The following is a 27068-nucleotide window of genomic DNA, read 5'->3' as shown; positions in this document are numbered from 1 at the left end:
TCGTAGAGGCCTGAATAATTTTGTGATTATGTAATGCTGAAGTTAATTTCAGAAATCACTTAAATCAAGGTGAGGATTAGCAAAGTAACCCAAAAAAATCAAAGGTAAGAGTCATGTCCAGATATGTTTTCAAGGCTCAAGTCAGAAGCTTTGACTTTTACCCTCTCCTTCTTCTGAGCTGCCAAACTGGCTTTTCTGGCAGGCTTTGTTCAGATGAGTGACAGTTGGCAATATTTCTATTTGGGTAAAATGTCCATTGAATTTCTGGTCTCTTGTTCCCACCCCTTAACTCTTTAATTTTTTTCTCTCCTTTTATTTCCTTCCTTTCTCCCTCTCCTTCCTTCCCTTTCCTCCCCTCCCTTCCTTTCCGGCAGATCCCTTCCCTCCCCTCCCCTCCCCTCCCCTCCCTTCCCTTCCCCTTTCCCTTCCCCTTCCTCTTCCCCTTTCCTTCCCTTCCCTTCCTGACAGATTTTCACTCTGTCATCCAGGCTGGATCTCACTCTGTCACAGCACACTGCAGCCTCAACCTCGCTTGCTTAAGCTATCCTCTCTTCTCAGCCTCCTGAGTAGCTGGGACTGCAGGCACATGCCACCATGTCTGGCTATTGCTTAAATTTTTTTTTGTAGAGGTGGGGTGGTCCCCCTATGTTGTCCAGACTGGTCTTGAACTCCTGGGCACAAGCAATCCCCTTGCTTTGGTCTTCTACAAGTGTTGGTATTACAGGCTCGAGCCACCCTGCCTGGCCTCATCTCTTTCTTCTGTCCTTTGGCTCTGCTTGGTTTCCTTGGACTCTGTGCTTGCCCTCCCCAGCCTCTCCCTCAGAACTCTTTCTGCCCTCGCTGTCATGCTTTCCCATGGCCCTCTAGTTCCACGCCTGTTTTTCTATGTAAAGTATTTAGGAGGTGTCCTGGGTTGGGAAAGGAAAACAGAGCAAATTTGCATTCCAATTGCTCTGGGTCAAATATTCACTAGTGTGGCAAATCTTTTTTTTTTTTTTTTTTGAGATGGAGTCTCGCTGTGTCACCCAGGCTGGAGTTCTATGGCATGATCTTGGTTCACTGCAACCTCTGCCTCCTGGCTTCAAGCAATTCTCCCTGCCTCAGCCTCCCAAGTAGCTGGGATTATAGGCACGCACCACCACGCCTGGCTAATTTTTGTATTTTTAGTAGAGACGAGGTTTCACCATGTTGACCACGTTGGTCTCAAACTCCCGGCCTCAGGTGATCCGCCAGCCTTGGCCTCCCAAAGTGCTGGGATTATAGGCATGAGCCACCGCACCCGGCCAGTGTGGCAAATCTTAACAAACAAGTCAACTGTTTGTAGTGTGCTTGCTAAGGATACAGAGGATGTATAAAATGTGGATGACTCTCACACCCATAAGGATGACTATTTTATTTATTTATTTATTTTTGAGACAGAGTCTCGCTCTGTCACCCAAGCTGGAGTGCAGTGGCCCGGATCTCAGCTCACTGCAAACTCCGCCTCCCGGGTTTACGCCATTCTCCTGCCTCAGCCTCCCGGGTAGCTGGGACTACAGGCGCCCGCCACCACGCCCGGCTAGTTTTTCGTATTCTTTTAGTAGAGACGAGGTTTCACCGTGTTAGCCAGGATGGTCTCGATCTCCTGACCTCGTGATCCGCCCGTCTCGGCCTCCCAAAGTGCTGGGATTACAGGCTTGAGCCACCGCGCCCGGCCCTCTGTGACTTTTTAAAAATTCAGATGTCTGGCCAGGTATGGTGGCTCACGCCTGTAATCCCAGCACTTTGGGAGGCCGAGGTGGGTGGATCACGCGAGGTTAGGAGTTCCAGACCAGGCTGGTCAACATGGTGAAACCCCATCTCTACTAAAAATACAGAAAAATTAGTCGGGCATGGTGGCACATGCCTGTAATCCCAGCTACTTGGGAGGCTGAGGCAGAAGAATCACTTGAACCCAGGAGGCAGAGATTCCAGTGAGCTGAGATTGTGGCGTTGCACTCCAACCTGGGCAACAGAGTGAGACTATCTCAAAAAAAAAAAAAAAGTTAGATGTAGCCCAAATCCACTCTACCTTCTGAATCTGAATGTTAGAAGGCTGGGCTAAACAACATTTTAGTTTACTTAAGAATCTGATGTGCAGCCAAGATTGAGAACCACAGGAATATAAGGATAAATATTTGTCAAAATACACATTGCCAGCCAGGCGTGGTGGCTCATGTCTGTAATCCTAGCACTTTGGGAGGCTGAGGTAGGACTGTTTGAGCCCAGGAGTTCAAGACCAGCCTGGACAACATAACAAGACCACATCTCTATTTAAAAAACAAATACTATATATAAATATATTTATATATAAAACATATTTAGTATATATAAATTTATTATATAAATATAGCAAATATATTATATATAATTATATAATATATATAATAAATTTATATATACATAAATATATATAAATTTATACACACACACACACACACCCAAACTGGGTATTCAAGACATTGAGAAATTAATAATAATCTGTTCTATTTTGCCCTAGACTGGCAGTTACCATTTAGCTACTTAGTATGACAGACTAAGAAATACCAAATTACTTGCTTTCCCTTTTCTTCTTTTTTTCTGATCTTTTCCAAATGTGATGACTGTGAAATAGACTGACCTCACACAAGACTCAGGAGAAGTGCAAAAGAGTTATACATTGACAAAAGTATGATTATTTTTATTATTATAAGTGTAGAAAGAAATACATATAATCATGTATTATTATTTTGATTTAAATATTAAATGCCATTGGATATAACACATATATTGTGGCACTTGCAACTGATGTCTGTTAAAAATGTGGATCTGGCCGGGCACGGTGGCTCACGCCTGTAATCCCAGCACCTTGGAAGACCGAGGTGGGAGAATCACTTGAGCTCAGGAGTTTGAGACCATCCTGGCCAACATGGTGAAACCCCGTCTCTACTAAAAATACAACAAAATTAGCTGGTGATGGTGGTACGTGCCTGTAATCCCAGCTACTCGGGAGGCTGAAACAGGAGAACCGCTTGACCAAACCCGGGAGTTGGAGGTTGCAGTGAGCCTAGATTGTGCCACTGCACTCCAGCCTGGGCAACAGAGACTCCATCTCAAGAAAAAAAAAAGGTGGATCTGGAATTTTATAGTGGATTTTTAATTCTGAGAAAGTTTCCACAATGATATTTCTATGTGTTTACCCACAAAAATAGCCTTGTTGTTTCATATCTGTCTCTTTCACAAAATTGAACATCTTCCAAGTAAATCTTTCCTAAAGAATGAATGAATGAAGTTGAGAGCAATGTTATAGAAAAGTCAGGTCAACAGCAGGTACATGGTATTGCATATTTATTTATCTGTTTGTTTGTTTATTTATTTATTTATTTATTTATTTTTTCATGTACCAGTCATCTTTTACTTGGAGGTTAATTCCCTCTAGAATATGAAAGGATTCAGCAATGATTAAGGTTGTGTTCCTTACGGAGGGACTTGGGCCAAGAAGGTCATGTGGGGGAGTGCAGAGCGTGCACTTTTCTTCAGTGGTACTTGTGTAGCCTCTGGTGCTTGAGCTCCTTGTAGGAAAGTCAGTAGCTGAAGAGCATGTAGGCTGCAAGCACCATGGTAACCCCTGAGATGATCCCCTTCTTCACGTTGATGTACTTGTAGTACTGGTAGTAACCTCTTTGAAACGCTCTGGCAGTGCCACTAGGGCTAAAGTCCCACATCAAGATCCAGCTTGGCAGCTCCCCTAGTTTGAACTCCAGAGTTTCTTGTCCTTCACTGGTACGACTGACGCCATCTTGGAGTCCTGGTGTTTGCTGTGCCGGTGTTTTATTTATTTTTGAGACAGGGTCTCACTCTGTTACCCAGGCTGGAGTGCAGTGGCATGATCATGGCTCACTGCAGCCTCAATCTCCTGGGCTCAAGTGATCCTCCCACCTTACCCTCCAAAGTACCTGGCACTACAGGTGAGTGCCACCATGCCCGACTAATTTTTGTATTCCTTGTAGAGATGAGGTTTTGCCATGTTGCCCAGGATCATCTCAAACTTCTGGGCTCAAGCAGTCCACCCACCTCAGTCTCCCAAAGTGCTGGGATTACACGCATGTGCCACCGTGCCTGGCCTAAGAGGTATATGGTATTGTTAAGCAGAGGGAGCAGACCAGTAATGAAATGGATGAAACTCTTCAGAGTTTTATTTTGGGTGAAGATAAGTTAGAGGGATGGGAAGGATGAAATAGCCTTTGGATAACCTTGCTTACTAAACAACTATTTTTTAATTGACTCTATAGAACTGTATTTTCATGGAGTCCCTTTTGGACTGAGAGGACCAAATTTTTCATAGCACACAAAGGGCAATAAACTGAATTTATTGAGTAATATCCATGTCCAAACAATTTTACTTCTACCTGGGAGTATTACAAGAGAATCCAAAAGACCTGGATAAAAGGAAAAGAAGATCACTAAATCAAATTGACTCTTTAAGTTGGTGGATAAATTTGGGCACATTTCTTTGAGTAATTTTAGCAACAGAGATATGAAGTAGAGGCAATTTCAATGAAATTGGTTACCTGCTCATTATAAAAGGACCTATCATTTCTGTATCTCTTTTTTTTTTTTTTTTTTTTTTTTTTTGAGACAGAGTCTCACTCTGTCACCCAGGCTGGAGTGCAGTGATGCAATCTCGGCTCACTGCAACCTCCGCCCCCTGGGTTCAAGTGATTCTCCTGCCTCAGCCTCCGAGTAGCTGGGGTTACAGGCACCTGCCACCGCACCCGGCTAATTTTTGTATTTTTAATAGAGACGGGGTTTCACCATCTTGGCCAGGCTGGTCTTGAACTCCTGACCTCAGGTGGCCCACCCACCTCGACCTCCCAAAGTGCTGGGATTACAGGTGTGAGCCACTGCGCCCGACCCACCTCTGTATCTTATAAATTATAAACGCTGGAATATTCCTGTTGCCTATCAGTGACAAATGACTGCAATATTGACTGGATCTTTTGTTTATGAGATTATCCTCTCAATTTCTCATCTGTGAAATGGACAAGTAGTGCTCAGATTGTGGTGGACTTCTTACTTCATGGTTGTAGTGTAGCTTATGTCATGGTGGAGATCCTGTTATCTTTTCAGTATCCAGGATGCCCAAATTTTTTTGTCAACCACCTTTGAGAGTGATCTACGTTTGTTTGTTTGTTTGAGACACAGTCTTGCTCTGTTTCCTAGGCTGGAGTGCAGTGGCGGGATCTTGGCTCACTGCAACCTCTGCATCTCAGGTTCAAACAATTCTCCTGCCTCAGCCTCCCAAGTAGCTGGGATTACAGGGCGCATGCCACCACACCTGGCTAATTTTTGTATTTTTAGTAGAGATGGGGTTTTGCCATTTTGGCCAGGCTGATCTCGAACTCCTGACCCCAAGTGATCCGCCTGCCTTGGCGTCCCAAAGTGCTGGCATTACAGGCGTGAGCCACTGTGCTCGGCCGAGAGTGATCTATTTGAATTGTAACAGAAGCACACATCTTTGTGAAAAGCTGAGTTCAATTTGTTTTTTTTGCTATGTGATCTACTGGAGCTCCTGGGCACAAAACTAATGGTCAGAATTGGGATCTTCAGGACCTCACTTCTGCTTAGAACACTTGCTCTGTCACACTGGCCTCTTAACCACTTTGGTGAAGCAACAACTAAGTGGAAAAAGGCCCCAGGCATTACATTATATAAGGAAAACAGTACTGAACTGTCTAACCAATTTGGTCCTCTAACTGGGATACATATTCGGGTTTGGAGCAGGTCAAAGGCAAAGATTACACCTGAAGAAAAATGTCGCAGGGGGCTCCACCTCTAAAACAGAGCCTCACAATTTAACCTCCCCCTGGTGGCCACATACAGTCAGTAGCGTAATCTGCAAATTACAATTCTGTCCTCCCTCCTTGCCCTTTACATAGGCCGCTTCTTGAGGAGTTCTTTATAACACTAGAGTACAGAGCTTTGAGACTTTTGTTTTTGGTTCAAGAATTCTGTCCTAAAAGTGGGAATAATGTTAACACCTTAATTTGAAAGCAGAATGAACAAGAATAAAAGACAAATTATAGGTTCCAGTGAATAAAACATAGTTAACAGTTGGGGCATTTACAAATGATGCCAATGTTAATCAATAAATGGATAAACATGAACCAAAACAGAAATGGCAGCTCTGCAGGAAAAGAAATGCAGTCATGCTTTGCTTAACGATGGGTATACTTTCTGAGAAATGTGTCGTCAGGTGATTTTGTCATTGTACAAACATCAAATTTACACAGAGCCTATGGCTCCTAGACTACAAACCTGTGCAGCATGTTACTGTACTGAATACTGCAGGCAACGTTAACACAGTGGTAAGCATTTGTGTATCTAATATGTCTACTTTTATTTTTAAGGCAGTCTTGCTCTGTCACACGGGCTGGAGTGTAGTGGTGTGATCACAGCTCACTGCAACCTCTGCCTCCTGGGCTCGAGCGATCCTCCCATCTCAGCCTTCCTAGTAGCTGGAACTATGGGCGCATGCTACCACACTCAGTTAATTTTTGTATTTTTTGTAGAGTTGGGGTTTTACCATGTTGCCCAGGCTTGTCTCGAACTCCTGAGCTCGAGTGATCTGCCCACCTCAACCTCCCAAAGTGCTGGGATCACAAGTGTGAGCCACCACACCCGGCCCTAAACATATCTAAACATAGAAAAGGTACAGTACAAATACAGTGTAAAAGATAAAATACAGTACACCTGTGTAGAGCACTTAGCATGAATGGAGCTTGCAGGACTAGAAGTTGCTCTGCGTGAGTCAGTGAGTGGTGGATGAATGTGAAGGCCTAGGACATTCTACTCCTGTAGACTTTATATACACTGTATGCTTAGTTTACACTAAATTTATTAAATAATATTTTTTCTTCAATAATAAATTACCCTTCGCTTACTATAACTTTTTGACTTTATAAAGTTTTTAATTAAAAAAAAAAAACTTTTTGACTCTTGTTTTAAGACAGAGTACTCCCTCTGTTGCCCGGGCTGGAGTGCAGTGGTGTGATCTCGGCTCACTGCAACCTCTGCCTCCCGGGTTCAAGCCATTCTCCTGCCTCAGCTTCCCCAGTAGCTGGGATTACAGATGCCTGCCACCACGCCCAGCTAATTTTTTTTTTTCTGAGGCAGGGTCTCACTCTGTCACCCAGACTGGAGTGCAGTCGTGCAATCTCGGCTCACCGCAACCTCCGTCTCCCAGGCTCAAGCTATTCTCCTGCTTCAGCCTCCCGAGTACCTGGGATTACAGGCGCATGCCACTCCTGCCCGGCTAATTTTTCTATTTTTAGTAGAGACGGGGTTTCACCATGTTGGCCAGGCTAGTGTCAAACTCCTGACTCAAATGATCTACCTACCTTGGCCTCACAAAGTGCTGGGATTACAGGCGTGAACCACTGCACCTGGCCAACAAAACTTTTTGTTTTTAACAACTCTTATGTACAACATGAACACATTATACAGCTGTCTAAAAACTGCTTTCTTTCTTTATAGCCTTATTACCTTATTCTTTATATCCTTATTATCCTTTTTTCTTACCTTATTCTTTATATCCTGATTCTTTGTTCTATTAAAAATTTTTTTTCTTTTTAAACCTTTTTGTTAAAAACTAAGACACAAATACATGCATTATTCTAGACCTACACAGGGTCTGAATAATCAAAATCACTGCCTTTTATACCACTTGACGGTCTCCAAGGGAAATAACACACATGGAACTCTCATCTCCTATGGTAACAATGCCTTCTTCTGGAAAAACTCCGGAAGGACCTGCCTCAGGCTGTTTTACAATTAACTTAACATTTTTATTTTTATTTTTATTTACTTATTTTTCTGAGACAGGGTCTCCTCTGTCACCCAGGCTGGATGGAGTGCAGTGGTTTGATCTCAGCTCACTGCAGCCTTGACCTCCTGGGCTCCATTGACACTCCTACCTCAGCCTCCTGAGTAGCTGGGACTACAGGTGGGGGCCACCCTGCCTGGTTAATTTTTTTTAAAATTAGAGACGACGTCTTGCTATGCTGCCCAGGTTGGGCTTGAACTCCTGGGCTCAAGTGATCTGCCCACCTCAGCCTCCCAAAGTGTGGGGTTGCAGGTGCAAGCCACCACCCCTGGCCAAAACCTCTTTTCTTTATAAATTACCTAGCCTCAGTTATTCCTTTATAGCAGCACAAATGGGCTAAGATAATATGCATATACTTTTCATTTTGAAATACTTTGCCTCACAAAAAGTTGCAAAAACAGTACTGAGTTCCCACTTATTCAACTTCTCCCAGGGAAAATTAATGTAACTTAAAAAAATTTCTAGTTGAATTTTTCTTGACCCTGTTGAATCTTTAGTCACCTCTCCTGTGGCCAATTGATGTGAATGTAGGGAATTTACACTATTTACTCTGTGTTTCTGCCAACATTTCTTCTCATCTTCTAATTTGCTCCCTTTTCTTTCTGTTCTGCTCTCCTTCTCTGATTGTTTTTATGGCTATTCTCTTTAATGCCTCCTGTTTCATTCTTCTGATACTCATTTTAAAATATACTTAAAATGTCTTGGCTGGGCATGGTGGCTCACGCCTGTAATCCCAGCACTTTAGAAGGCTAAGACGAGTGATCACTTGAGTCCAAGAGTTCAAGACCAGCCTGGGCAACATGGCAAGACCTTGTCTCTACAAAAAAAAATACAAAAAATTGGCTGGTGTGATGGCAAGTGCCCAGTAGTCCCAGCTACTGGGGAGCCTGAGGTGAGAGGATTGCTTAAGCCTGGGAAGTAGAGGTTGCAGTAAGCTGAGATCACACCACTGCACTCCAGCCTGGGCAACAGAATGAGACCCTATCTCAAAACAACAACAGGCCAGGCACAGTGTCTCACTCCCAGCACTTTGAGAGGCCGAGGCAGGATGATCATGTGAGCTCAGGAGTTCAAGACCAGCCTGGCCAACATGGTGAAACCCCGTCTCTACTACAAATACAAAAATTAGGCAGGCATGGTGGCACATGCCTGTAATCCCAGCTACTCAGGAGGCTGAGGCAAGAGAATCGCTTGAACCTGAGAGGTGGAGGTTTCAATGAGCCGAGTTCGCACCACTGTACTCCGGCCTGGGCAACAGAAACAAAAACAAAACAAAAGTCTGAATTCCAAAGAGACTTGGAGCATAGTAAAATGACAAGATGTGGTCTGTGTGCGTACCCACACATAGAGACCTGTTTGTAAATTGGGGGTGAAGAAAAGCTGGCATGGAAGTATAGGAGTTACTCTCATGCCCCTCTCCTCAGTAGAGTCCATCTTACCAGGTCCACAGCCATCTCCCGTCCCAGAAGTCCTTGCTCTCCTTGCCACAGATCAAATAGCCCCCTTGATTGTAGCCACCATTTCCACTGGGGTAGAGGAGGAACTCACCATGGGTGCAGAGGATGAGCTGGATAAGTGTGTGCTGTGCGCTTCAGAGATTCTGTAGACCCTCTAGCTATGTGTACTGTCTATTTCCCAACTGTTGCTCTTAAATCTTTGGTAAAGGTTTTGTAGTGAGTAGGCTTAAACGTACAACAGAACAAACAAGTTAAAATTTTATAACTTCTACTTCTGTTTCCAAAAAAATTGGCTAAATAAAAAAAATTTGGTATGATTTTCATTATCACTATGTGCTGGAAATTTTAGCCAATTGATATAGTTTGGATGTTTGTCCTTTCCAAATCTCATGTTGAAATGTGAGCCCCAGTGTTGGAGGTGTTTGGGTCATGGGGGCAGATCCCTGATGAATGGCTTGGTGCTCACCCACCCCATAATAATGAGTGAGCTCTTGCTCTGTTAGTTCTAGGAGATCTGGTTACTAAAGAGTCTGGCACTTCCCTCTTTTTTTTTATTTTGAGACACAGTCTTGCTCTGTTGCCCAGGCTGGAGTGCAGCAGAGTGATCTCGGCTCACTGCAACCTCCACCTCCCAGGTTCAAGCAATTTTCCTGCCTCAGCCTCCCAAGTAGTTAGGATTACAGGTGCATGCTACCACACCTGGCTGATTTTTGTAATTTTAGTAGAGATGAGGTTTCACCATGTTGACCATGCTGGTCTTGAACTCCTGACCTCAGATGATCCACCTGCCTCGGCCTCCCAAAATGCTGGGATTACAGGCGTGAGCTATTGTGCCCGGCCTCCCTCCTTTTTCTTGCTTCCCCCTCACCATGTGAATGCCAGCTCCCCTTCTTCTTCTGCTATGATTGGATGCTCTCTGAAGCCCTTACCAGAAGCAGATGGCAGCACCTCAGGTATTCCTTGATAGCAACAAAAAATGGATTAATACACAAATCTGAGCGATAACCTTCTCCTCTTCTAGAAAAAAATATTGTTACTTTAAGTTGTAAAGAATTGCTAATCACTTCTCAGCCTTTTAGCTACGATTAAAAAAAAAAAAAAAAAAAAAAAAAACATGCCTAAAGAATCCGTCTGCAGTTACTGTTGAGAGGTGTTTTTGTTTGTTTGTTTTGAGACAGGATCTTGCTCTGTTGCCCAGGCTGGAGTGCAGTGGCACCATCTCGGCTCACTGTAACCTCCGCATCCTGGGTTCAAGCAATCCTCCTACCTCAGCCTCCTGAGTAGCTGAGACTACAGGCACACACCAACATGCCCAGCTAATTTTTTTTTTTTTTTTTGGTAGAGACAAGGTCTCACTATTGCCCAGGCTAGCCTCGAACTCCTGGGCTCAAGTGATCCGCCCACCTTGATCGTCCACCTCGACCTCCCAAAGTTCTGGGATTACAAGCGTGAGCCACTGTGCCAGGTCATAAGAGGTGTTTTTTCTTTTTTTAGTGTTTTATCTTTCAGAGATGAGGGCTTGCTGTATTGCCCAGTCTGGATTCAACCTCCCAGGCTCAAGCAATTCTCCTGCCTCAGCCGCCCGAGTAGCTGGGACTACAAATGTAAGACGACACTGTGCCTGGATTGTTGAGAGTTTTAATACTTTCAGATTGACACAGTTTTATTAGTTATCTTTTAATAAACATGGTATTCTAATTGGAAGTTAATTGGCAGAGCTCCAGTGTAAACACTTGGTTCCTGTCACACATGAACTCAGCTATACACATTCATTTTAGGAATAAGTTCATGAAGATTCACAATGATTCAAGCTCACTTAGGGCATAGTTCATGTCTCTGACTCTTATGCTATTACATATGTTTGAGTTTTAGCAGATTTGATATAAACAATGATAGTATAGTAATAGTAATACGATATGACAGCACACTGATGTTTCTTGTATAGAAGAAATAGAATTTGAATTACTTCGTTTCTGACATTCTGTATGACCACCTGACTTTTAAATTTGTGTTTAAAATTTAAAACAGTGAGATAGGAGGCCAGGTGTGGTGGCTCACACCTGTAATCTCAGCACTCTGGGAGGCCGAGGCAGGCAGATCACCTGAGGTCAGGAGGTCGAGACTAGCCTGACCAACAGGGCGAAACCCCATTTCTACTAAAAATACAAAAATTAGCTGGGTGTGGTGGTGCGCAACTGTAGTCCTGCTTACTCCGGAGGCTGAAGCAGGAGAATCGCTTGAACCCAGGAGGTGGAAGTTGCAGTGAACTGAGATTGCATCACTGCACTCCAGCCTGGCAACAGTGTGAGACTCTGTCTCAAAAATACCAAAACACACACACACAAAATCCCACAAAAAAACAGTGAGATAGAATATAAACTGCAAGTTGTGATATTTTGATTTGGTAAGTACAAGTGTTAGTTCATATATGAAGTATTTTACCAAATTTGAATATATCATTACAATTAAATGTAGTATTATTTAAAAATTTTTAATAGTTTTAAATCTAGAAAAGGAGTTAAGAAAATCCAAAGTTACATCAGTGGTACAATTTAGTAGTTGCCTAAATTGTACCTTTTGCAGGTGGTTTGCTTTTATTCAAACGTGTTTATTAGTTCCTGGACAATTATTTACATAAAATGTTATTGTATCAGTATGTAACCAATGGATCAAAGTTCAAACTAGTAGGTAGGTATGAGATCTTTTGAATAAACAGTTGTGCTTTTTTCCTTTTTTGTACTATAATATTTATTTTTACTTTTTATACTAGTATACATATATATAAAGTTCAGTAAAGGTAACTTTTCATTGTCTCTATTTCTTCTCTGGTCATTATAGTTTTATTTCATTTCTTTTTTTTTTTTTTTTGAGGTAGGGTCTTGCTCTGTCACCCAGGCTGGAAAGTTGTCACAGTTGTGCAATCTCAGGACTCACTGCAATCTCGACCTCGTGGGCTCAAATGATCCTTCCATGTCAGCCTCCCAAAGTGCTGGGATTACACAGGCATGAGCCACTGTGCCTGACCTATTTCATTTCTTGATAATTAAAAAGGATCCACTTTGAAAGCTGAGGTGGGCAGATCAATTGAGGCCAGGAGCTCCAGACCAGCCTGGCCGGCCAACATAGTGAAACCTTGTTGAAACCTCGTCTCTACTAAAAATACAAAAATTAGTCAGGCATGGTGGCGGGTGCCTGTAATCCCGGCTACTCAGGAGGCTGAGGTGGGAGAATCACTTGAACCCTGGAGGTTGAGGTTGCAATGAGCTGAGACTGTGCCACTGCACTCCAGCCTGGGCAACACAGTGAGACTCCATCTAAAAAAAAAAAAACCCACTCATGATGTCAAAAATGCTAGATAGCCCACCTCCTCTCTCCTGATCCTTCCCCTCCTTCTCCTTGGGTTATTTGTCCCAAATTCACCATGTTCCTATTTTTTTTTCTTTTGTTTTTGTTTTTGAGGCAGAGTCTCACCCTATTGCCCAGGCTGGAGTGCAGTGGTACGATCTCAGCTCACCACAGTCTTGACCATCTGGGGTCAAGCGATCCTCCATCCTCAGTCTTGCAAGTAGCTGGGACTGCAGGTGCGAACCACCATGCCCCTATAATTTTTGTATTTTTTGTAGAGACAGGGTCTTGACATGTTGCCTAGGCTGGTCTCAAACTCCTGAGTTCAAGTGATCCTTCCTTCTCAGCTTCCCAAAGTGCTGGAATTACAGGCATAAGCCACCTGCACCTGGCCAACATTAAAATATAATATTAGTAGATGAAAATGACACATCTTTTCCAAGACTTGGTAGGTTGTGTTAGTTAGTATAAAAAGGTATTAGCAAAATGTAATTTCATTTGACAAATATAAAAGTCAAGGGGTAAATGTCTTAAAGAAAATCAATTCGGTTTCATTCGATTCAATAAAAAATTGTGAAGGATAAACTATGGGCCAGGGACCCTGATGGATACTGGGAGTACAAAGGTGAAAAGGACATGGTCTCTGTCCTCAAAAGAGCCAGTGGGGAGAGGAAAGACACATCTACAGGTTCTTTTAATATAATATGCTAGGTGCAATGTTAGAGGTAAGCTCAGACATATGGAAGAACTTACATTACTTACCCAGCAAATTCAGGAAAGCCTTCAGGGAGGAAGTGAGCTGAGCTTTGAAGAAAGAATAAAATTGGGCTGGACGAAGACACTAAGAAATGCAAGGCTGGCAGGGGCTCAGGTCCTAAGCAAAGGCTCAGAGGTGTAAACTAATATGGTCTGAATATCACTATAATACACATTAATATGGTATGTGTGCAGAAAGCCTAAGAAATTAGATAGAACTAGAACGTAAATGTCAAGGCAGAGAGAGTGATAGGAGACAAAAAGAAGGAGGAATGTCTCCATGGTCTTATCTATGATGCTAAAGAACCGGACTTTCTGCTGGGGTTGGTTTTAAGCAAAATTGGATTTAGATTTTAGAAGCCAGGTGGCCACGTGCGGTGGCTCATGCCTGTAATCCCAGCACTTTGGGAGGCCGAGGTGGGAGGATCACTTGAGCTCAGGAGTTTGAGACCAGCCTGGCCAACATAGTGAAACCCCACCTCTACTAAAAATACGAAGATTAGTCAGGTGTGGTGGCGCATGCCTGTAATCCCAGCTACTTGCGAGGTTGAGGCAGGAGAATGGCTTGAAGCCGGGGAGATGGAGATTGCAGTGAGCCGAGACTGCACCACTGCACTCCAGCCCGGGTGACAGAGCAATACTCCACCTCAAAAAAAAAAAAAAAAGAAAAAGAAAAATACTTTAGATGCTAGGTCTAGTGGCTCATGCCTGTAATCCCAGCACTTTGACAGGCCAAGAAAGGATGATTGTTTGGGTCCAGGAGTTCCAGTTCAGCCTGGGAATCATAGTAAGACTCCGTCTCTACAAAAGCATTTTAAAAATTAGCCAGGTGTGGCCAGGCGTGGTGGCTCACGCCTGTAATCCCAGCACTTTGGGAGGCTGAGGCAGGTGGATCACCTGAGGTCAGGAGTGACCAGCCTGGCCAACATGGCAAAACTCCATCTCTACTAAAAATACAAAAATTAGCCGGGCATGGTGGCTCAGGCCTATAATCCCAGCTACTCGGGATGCTGAGGCAGGAGAATCGCTTGAACCTGGGAGGCAGAGGTTGCAGTGACGCGAGATCGTGCCACTGCACTCCAGTCCAAGCAACAAGATCGAAACTCCATCTCCAACAAAACAAAACAAAACAAAACAAAGCAAAACAAAACAAAACACCAGGTGTGGTAGCATGTGCCCATAGTCCTGGATACTCTCAGAGGCTGAGGAGGGAGGATGGCTTGAGTCCAGGAGGTTGAAGCAGCAGTGAGCCATGATTGTGCCACTGTATTTCAGCCTGGGCAACAGAGTGAGACCCTGTCTCTAAAAAAAAAGTAAAAAGTACTAGGTTTCAGATAGTCTACTGTGGTGAGGTGGTGGATAGCTTAAAGAGGTACAAGACTGGAGGGAGGCAGTGTAGTCAAGAGACTAATGAAATAATCTGATGAAAAGGTGAGAAGGGGACAGGCACGGTGGCTCATGCCTGTAATCCCAGCACTTTGGGAGGCCGAGGCTGGTGGATCACGAGGTCAGGAGTTTGAGACCATCCTGGCCAACATGGTGAAACCCCAATCTCTACTAAAAATACAAATATTAGTCGGGCATGGTGGTGTGTGCCTGTAATCTCAGCTACTCCGGAGGCTGAGGTAGGAGAATTGCTTAAACCTGAGGGGCGGAGGTTGCAGTGAGCCAAGATTACGCCACTGCACTCCAGCCTGTGTTACAGAGCGAGACTCTGTGTCAAAAAAAAAAAAAAAAAAGTGAGAAGGGATTGAACTTGATGAAGCCAGTGATATTCATCTTTGTATATCCAGTGCCAGCTATAATTTCTAGTATAAGGAATGAGCTAAAATAATATTTACTAATTGAGTTAAATTTATGTTTCCTCTTCTACATTCTAATGAAATCTCCATCTTTTGGTTTTAGAATCACATTTCTAGTGACCATTTTAATGCATAAATGGTCTTGACTTTTTGACAACGATTGTCAAACGGTTGACTTCTAGACAACGATTCCATAAGTACTTTGTACAAAATATAGCAAAAGTATATATAATGCTAAATAAAATAAATTAGAAAATCGAACATGATAATAATTCATTCCACAAATATTTATTGCTCTTTCCCACACTTTGCTTTTTTCCTGGACCAAGAGATCTGGATAAGAATATAGATTTTATTTTATTTATTTATATTTGTTTGTTTGTTTTTTTTTGAGTCAGAGCTTTGCTCCGTCACCCAGGCTGGAGTGCAGTGGCGCAATCTCGGCTCACTGCAACCTCCGCCTCCCAGGTTCAAGGGATTCTTGTGCCTCAGCCTCCCAGGTAGCTGGGATTACAGGCATGTGCTTCCATGGCTGGCTAATTTTTTGTATTTTTTTTTTTTTTGAGACGGAGTCTTGCTCTGTCACCCAGGCTGGAGTGCAGTGGCCAGATCTCAGCTCACTACAAGCTCCGCCTCCCGGGTTCACGCCATTCTCCTGGCTCAGCCTCCCGAGTAGCTGGGACTACAGGTGTCCGCCACCTCACCCAGCTAGTTTTTTGTATTTTTTAGTAGAGACGGGGTTTCACCGTGTTAGCCAGGATGGTCTCGATCTGCTGACCTCGTGATCCGCCCGTCTCGGCCTCCCAAAGTGCTGGGATTACAGGCTTGAGCCACCGCGCCCGGCCAATTTTTTTGTATTTTTAGTAGAGATGGGGTTTCACCATGTTTGCCAGGTTAGTCTCGAACTCCTCAGCTCAGGTGATCTGCCTGCCTCAGCCTCCCAAAGTGCTGGGATTACAGGTGTGAGCCACTGTGTCTGGCTGGAATATAGACTTTAAAGCATTGTTTTCAATCACTGCAACTAAAAATAAAAAAACAAAAAACTGAAGCCAGATGGCCTATCAACTAAGTAACACTCAGTGCAGGAAATAAGCAAATCTGCAGCTGTCCTTGCCTATAAAAGATTAAATACCTTGCTGGGTACATGGTATGCACACAATAAATACTTGTTGATTGATCTGTTGCAAGATGTTTTGAAGAGTTCATGCAACCAGTTTAGTGTGAAATTAGAGTTTTATATGAATGTACAACTGAAGACCAAGGTGTCAAATTGGGGAGAATTAGGAGAAAGCTAGGGTGTGAAGTCAGGAAAAGAACAAAAAATCATACACAGCACTATAACAGGTTAGATTATTATTGTGAACCCTGAAAAATCCAAGACAGGTCTCAGTTAACTTTATTTTGCCAAGGTTGAGAATGCACACACGTGACACAGCCTCAGGAGGTCCTGACCACATGTGCCCAAGGTGGTCAGAGCACAGTTTGATTTTACACATTTTAGGGAGACATGAGATATCAGTCAACAGATGTAAGATGAACATTGGTTCTGTCTGGAAAAGACAGGACAACTCAAAGCAGGGAGGGGGCTTCCAGGTCATAGGTAGGTAAGAGACAAATGGTTGCATTCTTTTGAGTTTCTCTCCCCTCCCTCCCTCCCTCCCTCCCTTCCTTCCTTCTTTCTTTCTTTTTTCTTTCTTTCTCTCCCTCCTTCCTTCCTTCCTTCCTTCCTTCCTTCCTTCCTTCCTTCCTTCCTTCGTCTCTCTCTTTCTTTTTTTTGACAGAGTGTCACACTGTTACCCAGTCTGAAGTGCAGTGGCGCAATCTTGGCTCACTGCAACCTCTGCCTCCCAGGTTCAAACAATTCTCCTGCCTCAGCCTCCCGAGTAGCTGGGATGACAGGTGCATGCCATCATGCCATCTAATTTTTGTATTTTTAGTAGAGATGGGGTTTCGCCATGTTGGCCAGGCTGGTCTTGAACTCCTGACTTCAAGTGATCTGCCTCCCTTGGCCTCTCAAAGTGCTGGGATTATAGGTGTGAGCCATTGCGCCCAGCCCTTTTGAGTTTCTGATGAGCCTTTCCAAAGGAGTCAATCAGATACGCATTTATCTCAGTGAGCAGAGGGGTGACTTCAAATAGAATGGGAGGCAGGTTTGCCCTAAGTAGCTCCCATCTTGGCTTTTCACTTTAGCTTAGTGATTTTGAGGCCCCAAGATTTATTTTCCTTTTACAAAGGCTTTCCATGAGTATTCCTCTTGCTTCCTCCCACTTCCTCCTGTAGAATCCATTTCTCTAATCATTTCCATGCCCTTCCCAACATGCATCAACACCTTCAAGGCCATATTAGAAGGAAGCAGGGAGAGAAGTCCAGTTTCCTTTGGCAGTTAGCTGAAAAACAGGCTGCTTGTCTACTTAATGAGCATGGGAAATGGGAATCTGAGGACAGAGATAATCGTTTTGTTACAAAAATGCTCCAAACGAGAGCCACTATAAGGTCATGGAGTCAAGGATATAGGTTGGCCCAAGGCTGTAGGCACAAGAGACCCATAGGACAGAAGTGAAAGTTGGTCCCACGCTAACGCATTTTGAGAACAGAAATGAAGGCAAGGTTAGGCATCCACGGAAAGACCGCTTCATTCCAGAACCCCAAGGATGGACAGGGGGCCCACTGTTCACTTCAGTGTCTCCTCAGTTCTCAAGTGGGTAATTGTGATGAGATGGGACCAAGGTTAAGAGTACACGGTAAGACTGGTTCATTCCAGAACCCGAAGGATGAATAGGTGACACTATTCAGGATAACAGGAAAATAAGAGGGGACATCTTCTTTTTCCTTTTTTCCTCCTCTGTTCTCTCTTTGCAGGTGGGTAGTCACATCTCCATATCACAGGACATGCCTCTCAGATGCATTCCCAAAAACCAGGAAAAGTTTGATTCCCCCAAACCTTAAAATTAAAAAAAAAAAAAACAACTAATTTTCCTTTGGAATACTGTTTGGCCTAAAAATAGACTGGGAGAAAATTACAAAAGTCAGCCTTAGAACTCCATGCCCTTATGCAGGAAATCTTCAAGTTTACCTCCGCAGATTTTATAAACATGTCCAACAATGAGGACAGGGCTAAAAAGAGGAGGGACCAGAGGTAGACTCAACTATTGGCTGCTTCACAAGCTCTCCAGCCCCCTCCAGGCTGCCCTCAGAATACCCTCCCAGGTCACTGCCATTGGTGCAGGAAGCCAGGCACTAGAAGGCAAACTGCCCCAATGGGGTAAATGGGAAAAAAACCCCACATGGCTTGCCCCCTCTGCTACAAGCTCGGGCACTGGAAACAGGACTGTCCTGAGGGCCAAACAGTCCCTGGGGCAGAATCCCAACCCCTGATGACCTTGAGCTGAAGTGGCTCTCTGCTCTGGCTGACTTCCAAATCAGACATCACCATCAAAAAAAGAAAGCCAAGGGAAACTCTGGAGGCAGCAAGTAAAATGATAAATTTCTCTTTTGGGTTCAAGAGCTGCCTACGGCCAGGTGTGGTGGCTCACGCCTGTAATCCCAGCACTTTGGGAGGCTGAGGCGGGTGGATCACCTGAGGTCAGGAGTTCAACAACAGCCTGACCAACATGGAGAAACCCTGCCTCTACTAAAAATACAAAAATTAGTTGGGCATAGTGGCACGTGCCTGAAATCCCAGCTACTCTGGAGGCTGAGACCGGAGAACCACTTGAACTTGGGAGGCAGAGGTTTGATGAGCTGAGATTGCACTATTGCGCTCCAGCCTGGGCAATAAGAGTGAAACTCTATCTCAGGAAAAAAAAAAAAAAAAAAAAAAAAAAAAAGCTGCCTACTCTGTGTGCTAATCTTCTCTGAGCAACTCTCCTCCAAATCCTTTTGGGTAATGGTGGCAAATGGTGCCCTTTCCCTCCAAAAGAAAAGATTCACACCCCTTTGGGTCAAGATGGTGCCTGCTTAATATTTACCTGACCTCTAAATTCATTTCTCCTTCTAATAGCCCTATTACTCCTGGGAAATCTACCTAAATCTTTAACCAATAATTTCAACCTAGATAGTTCTACTTCAGAGGTTTGGAAATAGCCCACACTTATTCAGACAAGTTCTAGGAAAAAAAAAAAAAAATCTAATCGAGCAATCTCTTGAGCAGGGGATAACTTCTACCATATACAGATAACCTCCTTATCTGCTCCCCTTCACAACAGAAATTGCACAGCAACATGTAGTGAAACCATAACCTCCCAACAGAAGGAAATTACTATATATATATATATTTTTTGAGAGAGTCTCGCTCTGTCACCTAGGCTAGAGTGCAGTGGCACAATCTCGGCTCACTGCAGCGTCCACTTCCTGGGTTCAAGCAATTCTCCTGCTTCAGCTTTCCAAGTAGCAGGGATCACAAGCATGCGCCACCATGCCCGGCTAATTTTTGTATTTTTAGTAGAGACGGGGTTTCACCATGTTGGCCAGGCTGGGTCTCAAACTCCTGACCTCAAGTGATCTGCTCACCTTGGCCTCCCAAAGTGCTGGGATTACAGTCGTGAGCCACTGCACCTGGTCAGAAAATAACTCTTGTCTACTTTAAAGGTTATAAAGGTAAAGGTATTTTTGGTAAGGAACATTATAAAGAAAAGATATTTTGTGTGAGAGAGGATCTTGTATGATGCATTCTTGTCCTAAAGTAAAATGACTAGTTGTTTAAATGGGGGAGATGTTTGGGATACATCAGAGGGTCCAGGCATGTCATGGATGGTCTATGTAAGTTGTGAGGAGATTTGTGAAAGGGAATTTATTTAAAATGTAGTTTTAAAGGGCATTAGGCCTGCTAATGCTTCATAAACTGCTACTATGACTCTTAACTGTGCAACTTGCCTGCTTTAAAGCTAGGTAAGGCCTGGGGACATACAAAATTAGCCATGCCCCCTAGCTATGCTGTAAAGAGTCAGACCTTATCTGCACTTCTGTCTAGCATCCTAGGCTCCACATCTGGTACCTACCAGGTTTTTAATCAAAAGTAAAAGTTGCTAAGCATTAACAATGTAACATGTACTTGACAGTATTGCAAAAACAGTTTTACATGTAAGATGTGTAGGGAAAGTAGAATGTATTTTGGTAAAAGAGTATACGAAGGCATGGGAATGTGGATTTTTTGCCTAGTTTAGAAGGCTAAATGATTGTTTTAAGTTAGAAAAAAGCTGAAGGTTTAAGCAAGTTGTGGAAGGTTTGTGAAAGATTAATCTTGTAAAAGAAATTCTGTGTAAACATATTGGCTAAAAGTAAAGAGGTATTATTCAGTTTATCTGTAAATTAAACATTTGGATAAAAGCACAACGGAGTTTTATTAGAACATTGATCTGGTCTTAAACAAAAAAACTAAAAAATTATAAAATGTTTACGAGAATCTTACTTCATGGTCAAACTGATTAAGATTGGAGAGATTTGTCTATTAAGAACTGGATTTGACATCCATAGTATTATACACTGATGCAAAGTAGGTCTCTGTTTCTTGTAATCAAGCCATTCTAAATTGAAACAACTACTTACAAAGTGTTCCTATAAGCTCAGTAGGACATGTCAATCAAATAAAACATGATAATGATCTTAAATGAACCAACAATAGTGTTGCAGAAATAAAATACAAATATAAGAAAGATGGCCAGGCACAGTGGCTTATGCCTGTAATCCCACACATTGAGGGGTCGAGGCAGGAGGATCCTTTCAGGCCAGGAGTTCCAGACTAGCCATGGCAACATAGCAAGACCCTGTCTTTACAAAATTAAAACTTAAAAAATTAGCCAGGCATGGTAGTGCATGCCCGTAATCCTGGCTACTCTGGAGGCTGAGGAGGGAGGATAGCTTGAGCCCAGGTATGCAAAGCTGCAGTGAGCCATGACTACACCATTGTACTACAGCCTGGCTGACAGAATGAGGCCCTGTCTCAAAAAAAAAAAAAAAAAAAAAAAAAAAAAGGAATGAAAGAAATAAGGGGAGACTAGAAGCAAAGAGTTCATTATAAAAGTTATTAAAATAATTCATAGGAGGGGTTAAAAGTCTGAATTTTGGCAGTGGAAATGGAAAAGAAAGGAATGAGAAGAGACATTAACAGGAAAGAAGTTATGAAATTTTGGTTAAATAATGGTCTCTAATGATTACCATGAGTGCCTGAAACTCAATGTTTACTGGTTATCTGACAGTCTAAAATTCTAGTTCACATCAATGACAGAAATAAAGGGTGAACAAGATCATGAGTTGAAAAAGTGGGGGAAACCCCAGACATTGCATGGTTTTAGGCTTTAGCCCTACCACTCTCATGTGCCTCCCGTCTAGGAGAGCCATTAGTGTCTCAGGATGTCATATAATTGAACTCATACTGTATGTAGCCTTTACAGATTGGCTTATTTTACCTAGAAACATGAATCAAAGTTTTTTCCATGTCTTTTTACAGCTTAATACCTTCTTTCTTTTTAGTTTTGAGTAATATTCTATTATCTAGATATAACAGTTTATTTTTCCATTCACTTACTGAAGAACATTTCTGTTGCTTCCAAGTTTTGGCAATTATGAATAAAGCTGCTATAAACATCCATCTGCAGGTTTTATGTGGATAGGAGTTTTCAATTCCTGTGGGTAAATACTAATAAGCATGAATACTGGATTGTATAGTAAGAGTATGTTTAATTTTGTAAGAAACTGCCAAATTGTCTTCCAAAATGGTTGTACCATTTTGTGTTTCCACCAGCAATTAATAAGAGCTCCTGTTGCCCCACATCCTCATCAATATTTGGTGTTGCCAGTGTTTCTTACAACATCCTTGTAAAAGCAGCTAGCAAAGTTTTGCTTGGGGCTTTTTTTTTCCCATAGGGTCTTGCTCTGTCACCCAGGTTGCACCACAGGTGCATGCCACCATGACTATTTTTTTCTTTTTTCTCTTTCTTTTTCTTTTTTTTGAGACAGTCTCACTCTGTCACCCAGGCTGGAGTGCAATGGTGTGATCTTGCTCACTGCAACCTCTGCCTCCCAGATTCAAGTGATTCTCCTGCCTCAGCCTCCCGAGTAGCTGGGATTACAGACCTGCACCACCACACCCGGCTAATTTTGTATTTCTAGGAGAGAGGGGGTTTCACCATGTTGGCCAGGCTGGTCTCGAATGCCTGACTTGACAAGATCCACCCGCCTGAGCCTCCCAAAGTGTTGGGATTACAGATGTGAGCCACTGTGCCCAGTGTATTATTATTATTATTATTATTATTTTTGTAAATAAAACGGGGTCTTGTTTTGTTGCCTATTGCCCAGGCTGGTCTTCAACTCCTGGGCTCAAGTGATCCTCCCACGTCATCCTGCCAAAGTGCTGGGATTACAGCCATGAGCCACTGCATCTGGCTGCTGTTTTAACCTAAGAAGTGAAGTAATTCTTTACCTAAGGAAATCCTAAAACCACTCACTAAGTAGTAGAATTAAAATGGGATAAGGCACCAAGCTTGATCAGTCAGTAATAAAGCTATAGGGCCCATGATCTGGCAGTGATACAGCAATTCCAGTTTATAGTAAAGATCAGAAAGAATAGATGACCTTATGAAACTATAAGTTTGTATAACAGGTTTAGCAATTAATAATTAATAAAGTATACTCTTCCCCTCCAGTCTGCAATGGACTCCCCAGCAGGTGGCAGTAGATTGCAACTGGGCCTTGAAATTGCCTGAGATTTTCATTTCTGGCCTTGTACTAATAAAACATTTGTCTGGCATCTAAATGTTCTTTTCTTTTCTTCTTCTCTCTCTCTCTCTCTTTTTTTTTTTTTTTTTTTAAGACGAAGTCTCCCTCTCTTGCCCAGGCTGGAGTGTAGTGATGAGATCATAGTTCACTGCAGCTCAAGTAATCCTCCCCACTCAGCATCCTAAGTAGCTGGGACTACAGGTGTGCACCACTGCACTTGGCTAATGTTTTTTTTTTTTTTGGAGAAATGAGGTCCTACTATAAAGTTTCAACTTGACTTTTGAAAGCCTCATTTCCCTTTTTTTTTTTTTTTTGAGATGGAGTCTTGCTTTGTTGCCCAGGCTGGAGTGCAGTGGTGCAATCTCGGCTCACTGCAACCTCTGCCTCTCGGGTTCAAGTAGATTCTCCTGCCTCAGCCTGCCGAGTAGCTGGGACTATAGGCCTGTGCCACTGGGCCCAGCTAATTTTTTTTTTTTTTTTTTGTATTTTTAGTAGAGACGGCGTTTCGCCATGTTGGCCAGGCTGGTCTGCAACTCCTGACCTTAGGCAATCCGCCCACCTTGGCCTCCCAAAGTGCTGGGATTGCAGGTGTGAACCACAGCACCTGGCTGAAAGCCTCATTTCTTAAAAGAAAATTAACAATGAACTTCATTAAAATAGCTGAATTTTTAAGCTCATCATCTTGTTTACCATTTATTTCTGTCATGGGTATGGACCAGAATTTTAGAGTGTCAAATAATCAGTAAATATCGAGTTCTACATGCTCATGCTAATCTTTAGAGACCATTATTTAACCAAAATTTCATAACTGTTTTCCTTATAATGTGTATTCTCATTCCTTTCTTTTCCATTTCCACCGTCAAAAATCCAAATCCAGACTTTTAGCTCCCTCCTATGAATTATCTTTTTTTTTTTTTTTTTTGTAAGACGGAGTCTCGCTCTGCCGCTGAGTGCAGGGGCACGGTCTCCGGCTCACTGCAACCTCCGCCGTTCTCTTGCCTCAGACTCCTGAGTAGCTGGGACTACAGGCGCCTGGCTAACTTTTTGCATTTTTAGTAGAGACGGGGTTTCACCGTGTTAGCCAGGATGGTCTATATTTCCTGACCTCGAGATCTGCCCGCCTCCGCCTCCCAAAGTGCTGGGATTACAGGCGTGAGCCACTGCGCCCGGCCGAATTATTTTAGTAACTTTTCTAATGCTCTCTGCTTCTAGTCTCTTATTTCAATTAGTTGTAAACACCATGGGAAGAGTAAACTTTCTGATAAATATTTTCTTTTATTCTTCTTTCAAAATAGTCAATGCTCAGTTTCCTTTTTTAAACAAAATTTATTTAATTAATTTTGAGGTGGAGTCTCTCTGTCTCCCTGGCTGGAGGGCAGTGGCATGATCTTGGCTCACTGCAACCTCCGCCTCCCAGGCTCAAGCGATTTTTCTGCCTCAGCCTCCCAAGTAGGTGGGATTACATGTGCGTGCCACCATGCCTGGCTGAGTTTTGTATTTTTAGTAGAGGTGGGGTTTCGTCATGTTGGCCAGACTGGTCTCAAACTCCTAACCTCAGGTGATCTGCCCGACTCGGCCTCCCAAAGTGTTGGGATTACAGGCATGAGCCACCACGCCTGGCCTCTTTATTTCTTTTTAGTTTCTGTTTTTGAGACAAAGTCTCACTCTGTCACCCAGGCTGGAGTGCAGTGGCACGATCTTGGCTCACTGCAACCTCCACCTCCCAGGTTCAAGCAATTCTCCCACCTCAACCTCCCGAGTAGCTGGGACTGCAGGTGCATACCACCATGCCCAGCTAATTTTTGTATTATTTGGTAGAGACAGGGTTTCACCACGTTGTCCAGGCTGGTCTTGAAATCCTGACCTCAAGTGATCTGCCCATCTCAGCCTCCCAAAGTAAGGGGATTATGGGCGTGAGCCACCATGCCTGGCCAGTGCTCAGTTTCAATTCTTCAGTTCATTCCCAGGTCACAAGACAAATTCCACAGTGGAATTAAAGGCTTTCCTCCATCTGACCTCAACTGACCTCTTCCATTTTGTCTTTAGTGCCTTCATTTAAAGTCATCCACTCACTGAACATACAGTCTTTCTGCCTTGGCTCAAATTGTTATACTCTTGAATGTGTTGAACTCTCTCTCCTCTTCTCTGACCATCTTAATTCTTATATATCCTTCAGAAACTATCTAGTTCAAACTCTTTTTCCAGGCTGGGCAAGATGGTTTTTGCATATAATCCCAGCACTTTTGGAAGCTGAGGCAGGTGGATCGCTTGAGCTCAGTAGTCGGAGACCAACCTAGGCAACATGGCGAGACTCCATCTCTACAAAAAAATACAAACATTAGCCAGGTGTATGGCTGTACCAGCAGTCCCAGATACTTGGAAGGCTGATACTGAGGATCACTTGAGCCTGGGCGATCACGGCTGCAGTGAGCTGGGATCACACCACTGCCCTCCAGCCTAGGCAACAGAGTGAGACCCTGTCTCAAAAAACAATCACCAAGCAACCATAAAAAAACACCCCCCACACAAAAACAACAAATTCCATTTCCATAAGGAGTCACTGATCATCCCAATTCTCATTTATTCACTCATTCAACAAATACATAGAGAAAGCCTATCATATCCAGCTACTATTAGGCAAGGGAATACAACCATGAAAATGATGTAGTCTCTTCCTTCAAAGGGTCTGCAGTTTCTGGAGGAAAGGTTAATTATAATACAAAAATAAGTGACATGATAAAATATACAATAATAGTACAGGAACCTCTATCTCCTATTGGGTGTGGTGAACAGGAAAGTTTTTCCAAGTCCTGATAGAGTTAGCTGGCAAAGAGGAGACAAGGGTATTTCAAAATGAGGAAAAGAACACGATTAGAAGCAGAGAAGCATAAGAAAGCACTTTGAAGCCGGTGCGGTGGCTCATGCCTGCTAATCCCAGGACTTTGGGAGGCCAAGGCAGGCGGATCACTAGGTCAGGAGATCGAGACCATCCTGGCTAATACAGTGAAACCCCGTCTCTACTAAAAATACAAAAAATTAGCCAGGCATGGTGGCAGGCACCTGTTGTCCCAGCTACTCGGGAGGCTGAGGCAGGAGAATGGCATGAACCCGGGAGGCAGAGCTTGCAGTGAGCCGAGATCGCGCCACTGCACTCCAGCCTGGGTGACAGAGCGAGACTGCGTCTCAAAAAACAAAAACAAAAACAAAAAACTTTGAATCTGAAGATCAAAATTAAAGCAAATAAAACACTCAAGTATTCTAAACACTTAAGAAGTTTCTAAATGCACACTCTTAAACTCTGTACTTAAGCTGGGCAATGAGTTGGTTAAATCTGTATTTTGTTTGTATTTTTTTAGAGACAAGGTCTCACTCTGTTGCCCAGGCTGCGGTGCAGTGGTGTGATTATGGCTCACAGCAGCCTTGAACTCTTGGGCTCAAGTGATCCTCCCTCCTTAGCCTCCGGAGTAGTTGGGACCACAGGCACACACCACTGTGCCTGGCTAATTTTTAAATTTTTTTTTTTTTTTTTTTTTTTTTTTTAGAGACAGGGCCTTGCTATGTTGCCATGGCTGGTCTCAAACTCCTGGCCCCAAGGGATCCTCCTGCCTGGGCCCCTCAAGGTGCTGGGATTACAAGCATGAGCCACTGTGCCTGGCTATCTTTCTGATATTTGTATTTTATCTCTGCAACACTTTGTTGGTTCATTTAAGATCATTATCATATTTCATTTGGTTGAAATGTCCCACTGAGCCCACAGGAATACTTTCTAAGTAATTGTTTCAATTTAGAATGGTTTAATTGCAAGAAACAGACTTGGGGGTTTACAACAATGAACATTAATCTCAAACAAGATCAGTAACATGGTTGGGCCTCCCTCAGTGAACCTGCTTCTGGACTCAGGGCAGCTTTGTCATCTCAGTATAGGTGATCATCAATAGTCATTCTTGTCTAGTCCTTTGTCATTAATCTGGCTTAGCTCCATTCCATGTATCTATATCCTCTGTACTATTACCAGCTGGTAATTTCACTCGAGCCTCTCATTGTTCATTCAGGCCACACATCAGAAGTTGCTGGCCAATTGAGAGCTCCTCCCCACCTTGTGCCAGCTGACTA

General features: G+C 43.2%; 1 pseudogene; it reads right to left on the bottom strand.

Annotated features, from left to right (window-relative positions):
• Positions 1-3533: 3533 nt before the first annotated feature.
• On the bottom strand, positions 3534-3796 carry LOC111549671 (annotated as a pseudogene).
• Between the last annotated feature and the right edge of the window lie 23272 nt (positions 3797-27068).

This window comes from Piliocolobus tephrosceles, chromosome 7, assembly GCF_002776525.5.
Source record: "Piliocolobus tephrosceles isolate RC106 chromosome 7, ASM277652v3, whole genome shotgun sequence".
Lineage (NCBI taxonomy): Eukaryota > Metazoa > Chordata > Mammalia > Primates > Cercopithecidae > Piliocolobus > Piliocolobus tephrosceles.
Note: the sequence above shows the minus strand (reverse complement) of the source record. Positions and strands in the feature narration are given on the sequence as shown.